We start from the raw sequence: 10,959 nt of genomic DNA on the forward strand, positions 1-10,959 counted from the left end.
ATCACTATGTATTCCATAGTCAGAACTTAACATTCAAAAAGTTTGCCCTGTGTCAATTTTCTTAGTTCTTAGCCAGATAACAAAATATTCCGTGAACAACAGAGCTGTCGATTACAGGAACTTACTGTGGTCCTAGCCCACATGGACAAAGCCTCTCACCATCCAGGCAGAAAGTGGAACTGTACAACCTCTAACTTGTATTGTGGCCTTTTTGCTTTGAAACACTTCCCTTTCTAAGTGTCCATTAATTCTGGACTATTAACTAGTATACTGTCGAAAGCTAATGCCAACAGGTATAGAACCATTTGAAAATAAAAACCAATTTTAGGCAATGAAGTATAGTCAAGCCTCCCTCCACTTAAAGTATTTTGTAAATACTCCCACATTTTTAAACTGAGCTAGAATTGTAACTACCTATCTGCTACCCACTCCCACCCATGATTAAGGACTGCTTTGCTAAATATCTTCCTACCTGCTCATTCCCAACAGCAAAACGCTTTGATTCTCCTTACTTATTTACTTTAGTGATGCTAGGGCAAGCCTTGCACTGGAATATGCTCAGTCCCAGATCTATATCCAAGCCCCCATTCTTTTCTTCTCTCTTTTTTTTTTTTTTTTTTGGTTTTTGAGACAGGGTTTCTCTGTGTAGCCCTGGTTGTCCTGGCACTCACTTTGTAGACCAGGCTGGCCTCGAACTCAGAAATCCGCCTGCCTCTGCCTCCCGAGTGCTGGGATTAAACCTCTTTTCTTCTCTTGTCTCTGGATGCAGAGTCTCAATATATACCTGATTCTGGCTCCACAATCTGGGTCCTCCTTCCTCACCTAGTTGTTGTGAATACAGGTGTGCAGCACCACACCCCATTCCCCAAATACTTTTTGGGCTAAAATTTAAATTATGCCTATATTCACTAACACTGGACTATATCCCAAAGCTAGCACCCAAGAAAACCAAGTAACTTACTATGCTAGCAAATATCTTCTTTAGGCTCAAGACTTAGCCAGAATAACACTAAATAAAGCTAATATATATCCAAATTTAGCTAATTAACTTAATTTCACTCCCTCACAGAGAGAACGGCAGGAAGTCCCAGAAAATGGGTAAAGATAATGGGTGTCACCGGGCAGTAAGCAGAGTGTAAAGTGAATAAATGAAAAGATATTAATACAAAAATATTTAATTATTTAACAAAATGGGACAAAATGTATTGTTCTAGTAACTCTAGTGTGTATACACAGGCAATCACTTTAACACCCAGAGAAACTAGGTGTTGTAAAGTAGGATGCCTTTGTTTTTGACATGAACTATATACGTAGCAAAGATAAATTAAAAAAAAAAAAAACTTGCATCCAAAAGATCCATTATTCTCCTCAAGTCTAAGTGTTTCTGCTCACCTTTCCCAGAATTCTAGAGACCTCTGATCATCCAGGTCTCAGGGCTCATCCAAAATAGAGTCCTGAACCAGCTGTGGCCAAGTGTTCCTGTGTTGTTGGCTGAAATCTGCCTCAGGCTTCAGAGATACAGGAGGGGCAGTCTTGGCCTTCAGGCTGCAGCCATTCCAGGCCCTCAGCCAGCTAATGGAGTCTTCCACAGAGGCCTGTCATCTCAAAAATAGGAGCTGGGGTATTCCAAAGATTGGGATGCCACTCTACAGTCAGGATGAGTTGGTTATGTGAGACCATACAAGTGAACTAATGTCTGTATGACTGTTTTCCTTATTTGAAAGTGAGTAATGAGATCATCTGAGGAGTGTTTGCTAACAATGAAATCACTGATTAACGTGAATAATAGAACTGTAGAGAGCATGGACTTAATTTTCTGGGTCCGGTGCAAATAGCTGGGAGAGATCAAAACAAAAACAATAGAAACAACAGGAATACTAACAACAACAATTTTTTAAAAACCGTTCTGAGTGCTGGAATTACAGGCATGTCCCAACTCTGGCTAATTTTTGTATGTATTTATAATAAACAAACAAACAAACATCCCTATTCCAGTTCTAGCAGTTGCATCAGAGAGAGCTGTGTGACACTGCATGCTGCTTCCTTTTCCCAGATAGCTCAGGTCTTCACTCCTATACCAGTTCAGCTGGACCTAAGACAGTGTAGCTGACCTTCTGGCTGCCAGGGCATGATTCTGCAACAATCCTTTTCTTGGTAAAACTGAGTCTGTATAGGGTAAGCGCCTTGTAGGTGGATCCAGGACCCTTTAGGCCAGCAAACACACAAGCCACCCTTAGTGAAAGAGAAAAGGAAAAATCACATTGGAAAAAATATGAGCACTAATTGGAAGAAAAAGACCTGTATTTTGAAGGCATCACCTATCTCCCCTTGATTTCTGAACTCTGCATATTGATATTGTTTGGCTCAAGATGGCAGTGAAATTCAGATGGTTTCCCAAAGAAGATATACATGATTTTTCACTCTTATATCTCTGAGGTTAGGGGGCATTACAGCACAGATTCAGCAAACCCAGCATCAGAACACAGAAGCCAGAGATGATAATGCCAAAGGGACACCATCCTGAACTTACAGACAATTAAAATTGAGGTTTCATCTCAACTCAGTCCATTGCACCTCCCTGCCCTACCTCATGAGTCTGATATTTGCTGTGAGTACAGTATCATGGTACAACCTGCAACCTCCTCATTGCTCAACTTCACAAGTCAGGAGAAGTAATGGCTATGAGGCTACAATGTAGTAATGTACAGTCCAGGATGACCTTTGCTCTCTAATGCCCACTTAAATTGTCTGGTTGTATTTGAGAACAGGAGCATGTGCAAGATAATGTTTTGAAGATGGGACAGCAAGTTTACTATTTATTCCTGCCCTGTAGATGATCCCCTATGTTTCAAAGAAAAGGGAGTTTTCCTTGTAAAAGATAGGATTGTAAACCAGAGATTTTGTGAAACACATGGATATATATGGAAAGAATGCCCACTATCAAGGAATGCACAGTTTGAAAATATTATCCAAGTTTTATACAATTAAATATATAGGAGAATGACATTTGCCTCTGTGAGTCAGGAAAACCTTGGGAAATTGGAGTGTATGTCACAGGAATTGACTCAGGTGGTATACTTATTTTTGTGAAAAATCTATGACATCCACAGTCCCTAGAGGTTTGGGTGCTAACAAAAATCTCTTAAGCATGTCAGAGTCCTAACCAACATTCCCCATCAAAATCACATGACTTCTAATGAAGCACTTTGAATTCTCTAGCTTTGGAAGGAGATGTTGCCAAAGGGTATCCCATGGGTCCAGGAGGGGCTCCAGGAAAGGCACCGCAGAAAAGGACCAGGTTGGGGAGAACGAGTTAGCAGGTAGGTCATGGCAGTTCCTAGTGACATCATCAGTAATGCCTTCCTTGGACAATCTCTTGTATCTAGGAGAGAACTAGAATCTTCTGTGATGTCATCTCTGTGTTGTGGTAATAGCAACTGCCTGTGAGTCATCCCTTCGTTTGCTCTGGGTTCAGCAACAGGGATGTTTTCCTGGCTGTTCAGGCTATGTCAGAAAGAGAATGGAGATGAAGGAGAGACCAGACCAACACAGAAGGAAGAGGAAATCCTCTCTCTTAAAAAAGGAAGAAGGAAATCATTCTGGAGAAGGCACAGTGAGTCCTAGGCAGAGTTGGGGAACTTCCTGGTAGATTTAGGCTTGAGCTGGGCCTTCCAGGAGTAGGTCTTACAAGCTGAAGCCTTGGACTTTGTCAATGTCAGACAAAGAGTCAAGAATTTCTGATGATTCGTTTGACAGAGCCAGGAATTGACAAACCTGCAGCTACTTTTCTGGGAGCTATTTAATTTAATTGTGATTGACAAAGAATGCCAGGAGTGGGCACTATGAGAATAACAGTGTGTTATTCCTTTCATAGAAGGGAGTTGAAGAACTTCATCTTCCAGATTACTGTAGGTTACATGAGTCTCTGAAGAAAAGAACAGAGAAGGATGCTCCCCTGGTCATGTCATGTGGTGAGGTCTCAGACACTTTGGATTTGAAGACACACAATTAATTAGGGCTTAATAGTGCTAAGCACGATGAACTTCAGGATTTCCCTGCATCACATCTGATATGACCTGACAATGTTCCCTGTATCTGTATTTCTGAGGCATCTTATAGATTTCAGGGCAAGGGGGCCTGGAATAGGGAGTGTGGCATATGTCTGATAATGATGGTTAGGAAGAAGAACATAGCTTGGCAAACCAGCTGGAAGATAGCTTTTCTGCTCTTTTAGGGATTCACCCTGTCTTTACCTTTTCTCTCCCTCAATCTTCTTCTTGGGACTCAGAATGGTCTCCCCTGCCCCTGGGCCATCAAGTATGCAAATTCATTTCTGTTTTTCATTCTCCAGGGTCTGCTTCATCTGAAAATTCCAACATCACTAATCAGACATCAGATATAAATGAAGTAGAAGAACTGAAATTGTATATGAGGAAGATCAGCACTGACATGGAGGAAATGTGTGGAGTCCTGGAACTTTACAAGTGTGAAGATTTGAACTACAGGTAGTAATTATGCCCAGTACCCTGTTGACTGTATTGTGCCATCTGTTAACCCAATTTCCTTCCATGAATGGAGTGTGTTATCTCCCATCATTCCATTAAGTAGCCTTGACAGGTGTTTCATTGTTGGATAAACAAGGTGCTGTGTGTTTATTATCATCTTCTTTTGTACTTGACCTTGGGGTGCTTGCAATCTGATTCTTGTTGTAAAGAGCTGAAAGGACCTGCTCACACTTGCTGCCTCTCATTGTGTGAATGCAATGCCTGCAGGCTATCATGGCTTTACTCTGATATTGTTCATTATATTCTGAGAGATGGCACCTCCCTGGATTTATTTGGCATTCTAATTGTGTCTGTGTGTGTGAATGTAGTTGTGTGTGTTTTGTTCAGGATTGGGGCTCTGGGACCTTTGATGGGGTCTGAGGACTTGTGTGATGCACAGTTTGCAGGTCCTGATAGTGTTGAGTCCATAAAGGCCCAAAGTGATCACCAGGGAAGTTTGCTCCTGGTGTTTCCTTGCTGTCACACAAGAATCCCCTGGGGGAGGAGGTGTGATAAAGCCTTTGTCCTGTAAATACTAGTGGTGCCCTCTGGGAATTCCCATAACAACAGGAACCAAACAAAGGAATGAGAATCCCTGCCTTAAAAATAAGAGGAAAGCCATTACAGATATCTACTGGACCCATGCCTGTGGCATATTGTAGTTGAAAATTGTCATAGAAGCAGTCTATTCATTCATGCTTGCCCTGGAAGTTCTTGAAGGTCAGCTACCTCCATTTGGTCCCCTGGCTCTGCTGTCCTCTGCCCAGGATAGTAAGTTTAATTAGCATCAAGTGGAACCAGTTTGAATGAGCCAGGATGTGGCATGCACTTGGCTTGGGTAGCCTGTTTGCACATGATTATTGAATCCTTAATTCAGAAGATTATTTGCTTCTTGGGCCATGCCCTAACACAGGATGAACACTGAATTCAACATCATTAAATCACAACATGAGAAGACAATGGTGGATATGGAGAAAATGGCCAAGTCCATAAAGGGTTCCATGGACTACTCCAAGGAACTGATCGAGGATAACTATTCTTACAGGTGAGTCAGTTACACAACTGAGACCTCCACAACTAGGCAGGGAATGCTTCTGTCCTTTTAGGACTTTGAACAAAAGCAAGGGCTCTGGATCCATGCTATGTGTTTTTTATCCAGGAACCCTGCCCGAGGCTAGGGTCTTGGATTTGTACCTCTTGGACTCAGTTGTCCTAAGTGTGAAGAGTATCCAAGACCCTCCAATCTTTATTCTTCCAAATTCAAGATCCTCTACATAGAAAACTTTTCCACCATGCTGGAATATCCAGGAACCCAGAACCTCTAGTATTCTGACCGCAGATTAAAAGATGTAGGATTCCTGACAAAAATGGAAAGAGTGTACACCTGTTGGGTCTTCTCAACTCTCTCAGAGGGGTAAGCCCTCTACCTGCTGAAGGTTTTTTGGTACCACAGACCTATAATCAACCATGAGGAACATTTCCTCTTCTGTGATGTATAGGGAGCACTCTTAGTGTCAGGGTTTTCAGAAGTTTGTTGAGTCCTGTGGAATATGGCTGGTATCTTGATTTCACTTGCCTCTGATTGGTGCTGCTATGTATAGTGTGGACTCTTCTGGGGCTGTCTGGGGATCAGGGCCCTTGCAGGGATCATGGGACTTGGAGGAGGGGTAAGCAAATGGAATCTGGCTGGGAATCATCCAATTTTGCTTTGTGGATCAGCATCAAGGAGCAACACCTCTTTCGTGAGTGCACTCAACTCAATGAAAAAGTAAGGATATTACTGAATGAGAACAGAAAGCTGCTGGTGGAGCAGGCTGGACCACAAGTGTCCTGTGGGGAAGAAAAGAGGTTCTGTGAGGAGGCCAGCAAGAACATCTGTGTCCCAAGTGCCAAGGAGCAGCAGGTAGGATAATATATATCAGAGGCCGATTGCCCTCATGTATAACCATAAACATAGACAATCCAATGTAACAGTCCAACAACTTCTCCAGGCACTCACCTATGTCTCCTCCAAGTGTTTGTTTATGTGATCATCTACAGGCCTCTCTGTGGAGGTAGCCTGGTTCAGGAAACTGCAAGTTTGGCACAATAGATACCTCATTGTTTTCTGCTCAATTATGATTTTATGTGAATAAGTCTGTGTGTGCTTGTGTGTGTGTCTGTGTCTGTGACTGTGTGTCTGTGTGTTTCTTTTTGTGTATACATGGTTTTCCTGATTTGTGTCTCTCTACGTGTGTTGGGAGGCCCTTCAATGACACCTGGATTGTCCACTCATTCTCTATATTACTTCTTTGAGCCTTGGTCTCTCAATAAACGTGACATTTCCTGTTTTGTTCTGTCCAGTAGTCTTGGCATCTCTTGTCCACTATCAGGAGGCATTCCCTCTCTTATTTATTTCAACAAACTGATAAACAATACAGCTATTTTAAAAATAAGTTTTAGATTTCTTTACTTTCCCTGCATAGAGTTATCTCCCTGGGAGATATCGGTTTGTCTTATTGGCTCCACCATGAACATGCACAGAATCCTACAGCTCATCCCTCAGCTAACATGGTTTTTGCTAACTATATTGTGGGCATGGCTTTGTTTCAGGATAGATTCCCCCTCATAATTGGCACAGCACTGCATTTAAGAAATGTCACAGCATGTCATTTCATCAGCTTTCTTCTGACTGATATTGAGGAAGATTTAAGATCACATGAACTGTAATAGGTTCAAAAGTTCCTGGGTAGTGACCAAAAGTCACTGTCTTCCTCTGATGCTACCAAGGATCCTGTGTAGGTATAGTGAAGCAATACCTACACAGAGAGTCAACATGGGGCTTGCTGGAGGCTTTTCTTAGGAATCTCTTTCTTGGGAATTTGGTACTGGGTTGTCCAGGTTATCTGTGCAGAGCTTGTAACTTCCTTGTAGGACCAGCAAGTATCTGGATAAAAAACTTTCTGTAGAGGAGTTAATTACAGATGAGGGTGGCGGCAAAGACTGCCTGAGTCTAAGAACCTTATACATATACACATCAGAGGTCTAGAAGTTGCTCATGCAACAGGAAATATGCTGGGCGAGAGTAACATTTTCATTGATTTGTGTTTGTGTGTCTCTGTGTGTGTATTGTGTGGTGTGTATGTTTGTGTGTCTTGTGTGTGGTGTGTGTGTTTGTCTGTGTGTGTTTGGACCACGTGTGGTGGAGCTTGTTTATACTAAAGTTGTGTGTTTGTGTAATACTGGGTAATCTTGTGTTTGTGATATGGGTGCTTGTATATACAAATGTGTGTGTGTGTTTGTGTGTGTGCGTGTGTGATTGTGCATAAATGCAGCTGTGTGTGTCTCTAGAGACCAAATTTCATGAGAAATGCACTCTGAGGTTTTAGTTTTCACCTATGAAATATCAAATACAGCAGTCCAATTATTCTGCATGCTCACCTAACTCCCAAATAAAAAAGAACACAAAAATTATTTTAGGGTCAGATTTTTAGCTGACTAGAGACAAAACTTTTGATTCTAATTGAAATCTTTAGAGCAAATAAAAGAGATATGGTATATGGAGGGAAGGAGGAGGTTGCTGTATAAAATCTATGTGTTTATGACCCTTTTCTGCTCTTGGTGAATTGTGAAGGACCACCTGAAGGTCAGGTGGCTCAATGTGTCTTCTAAGCATTCCAGGTTGTTTTCCTCATTTCTTGCCACCATTACATTTCCTGCTATCTCTGCTCAGTAAAGCTTTGCCTTGTAGTTTGTCTTGGATTTTACTCATTGAGAGATTGAGTTGCTTGGAGCTGAACTTGCATCCAGCAGAATTCCCATAGCTGTGGAGCAAAACCAGGCTTTTTTCAGGAGCCCATTGAGGGTCTAGATAATCTAAAGTCCTCATTCTATCTTATCTGTGTAGCATTCGGCATGACTTTTCTTCAAAATCATTTTCTCAGAGTTAAAATCAGCCTCAGTGGAGTTTGGGAGAAATGAGGACCTTCAGACAGTTCTGGTAGTATAAAATTAGGTATGTTTGTTGGAAGCCATGTTCAGAAAGTGGGAAAGAAGTCCTCTTTGACCCAGTGCTTCCAGAACAAGGAGGAGATATCCACAGAGTCTATGGTGCTCAGGGTTGTAGTGGTCCTCAGAGCAGCCCTGAAGGAGAAGCTATCCTGATGTCCATCTGCTGAAGAACAGAAAGATATTGTGTGGTGTAGCCCTTCCATGAACTCAGTGTGAGATAATCCATGCAAGCATATGTCCTTTAACTAGTCAGCCATATCTTACTCAAAATAGACCTGACACAATCACATTCTAGCGAGAAAATGGTTCGTTTGGATCCTAGTTATAGATAGTTCATATTACTCTGGGCTCATACCATTGGACACCAAGTCAGTCAGGTGATGGAAAAGGGAGATCCTATTGGAAGAAACTGTTTACTTTGGGACAAGTCTGAAACAGTGAACAAGAACAAGAGGCTGGTCCACCACCAACATGTGACCCTAGGCTGGGAAATAAACCTATTCTACACAGCCTTAGGAACTTACTGAGTCAGATTGGATAATAGGACGAGTACCCTGAATCCCAGACCAGTTTAGGAGTGGAAAGCATATCACTGACTGAGCTGCCTATATGCTATTCCCAGTAAGTACCTTTCCCATTCAAGATTTGCTTCTTTTAGGCCTCCAAAGTATCCTGGGAGATTTTTATATTAGTATTAACCGGGAAACTAAATAGGTCACAGTAATACAATATGCTTGTATTGCAAAACACAAATATTATGTGTGTTTGAGGGTGTGCCCTACAATAATCATAGATGTACAGGGGTGTTGTTCTGTTTCTTCATGACCATCACTTTTAAGGTTCATTACCTAGCCTTGTGAATATATTTATTTAGCAAACTTTTGCAGGTTCTAGGATCTATGAATTACCCATGGGTTTTGTGTTGTATGGTTTCTATGGTTATTTGCAGATAGAGGGATTGACAAGAGGAACCCTGTGAGGTTCCTGCACTGGAGAAAAAATCATAGCCTTCACTTCAGTTCAGGGCATGCTCCCACCCCATAAGGATCCACATGGTTTTCTTGGTTGCACACATCTCTCTTGAACTCACATTCAGACATTGCTACAATGTTATTACTCAATATAATAAATATGCACAACTGGGGAAATGTGGTGTTTTTTAAAACTCCAGTATAATGTGTAGTTGACAGTTCAGTTTCTAGCAGCTTTTAAATGGTGAGAAATAATTTCAAGCTCAGGTGCTCTATGACAATTGGGATGCACGGAATGATCTCAGCTGATATGTCATGTTGTTTTGTCCAGCTGAATACAGCTGTTCTGGGAGGGACAGCTGAATTGACAAATGCTTACCAGGCCTTTGTTTCTTCCTTCCCTAAGTGTGAAATACTCCAACAGACACCGGAACATGGCACAGACCACGATCTCCCTCAAAGAGAAGTGCTGGAGGAGGAGCACTGAGAGTGCACCTAAAATACACCACTATTGCCTCTCATCCCTAATAACCATGGCTGTAATGGGCTGTATGCTCTTCCTTTATTTTGGTTTCTTTCGTATGAACAGGCCTTAATTTCATCTAGCCTCTGGCCCAGGAAGAGTGCACATTTAAAGGACTCAGAGAAGTGCTGAGGCTCATCAACTGCTACTGGGCATCCATGAAGACTCTGTGTGCAAATTTATCTTTTCCTGATGGGTTATCATGAATAATTACATGGAGATCAGTCAACCAAATTGTATAAACTGGGACGCAAGTCTACAACATCTGTTCTGTTTTGACTTGGGAGGCCATATCCTTCAGACCCACACTCTAAAAGGAGAGTGTTGCTTAAATTTCTCCTGCAAAGATTGCTACCTCCAGTAACTGCTTTTCTATTTAGTTGCCAAACAGCCATAGGATGTAAGTCTGTACTACAAAATTGCAGACAAAAATTTTGTGTTACACAATTTTTGTGGTTTGATTTTGATTTGAGTTTTGATTAGTTTAGTTATTTGGTTTTTCATGTTTTCATTCAAACTTTTGTTATATATTGGTTGTTTATTTGTTCTTGTAATTAATTTTATATTTTGATAAGGCTATACATAGTACATATTGACTGTCAGCTTTGAGTTACAATTGAGTTCATTGCATTTATTCTTATGACTAATACAGTGATCTCCAACTCTTCACTCTTAAGAACCTTATTATTCAGGGGTGATCATGAAATCCCACAGATATTCGTCCCAGATGGATCTCTGCATTCTTCATGGGACTTGGGCCCCATAGTTTCTTCCCAGACAGACTGAACTACATAGTCCATCATACATTCAGTGTGGAGAGTGTGTCAAACTCTCTGGATAGGAACTTAATGTTGGAAAACTTACCCATGCTGCATTCTTGTTGTGAAATATTTAGCTACTGTGAAAATAATGTGGATGAAGGTGTTGAACA

The 10,959-nt window shown here is 41.4% G+C and overlaps 1 pseudogene across 1 annotated transcript; it reads left to right on the forward strand.

Moving 5' to 3' along the window:
- Window positions 1-3,483: 3,483 nt before the first annotated feature.
- Window positions 3,484-10,409, forward strand: LOC147001646 (uncharacterized; annotated as a pseudogene). The gene is made up of 5 exons (XR_015044717.1): window positions 3,484-3,613; window positions 4,352-4,505; window positions 5,458-5,589; window positions 6,264-6,447; window positions 9,912-10,409. The product of XR_015044717.1 is annotated as an uncharacterized LOC147001646 (transcript).
- The last annotated feature ends 550 nt before the right edge of the window (window positions 10,410-10,959 follow it).

The sequence above is a fragment of the Mus caroli genome, unplaced genomic scaffold (genome assembly GCF_978045245.1).
Source record: "Mus caroli unplaced genomic scaffold, Mus_caroli_1 scaffold_12, whole genome shotgun sequence".
Classification (NCBI taxonomy): Eukaryota; Metazoa; Chordata; class Mammalia; order Rodentia; family Muridae; genus Mus; species Mus caroli.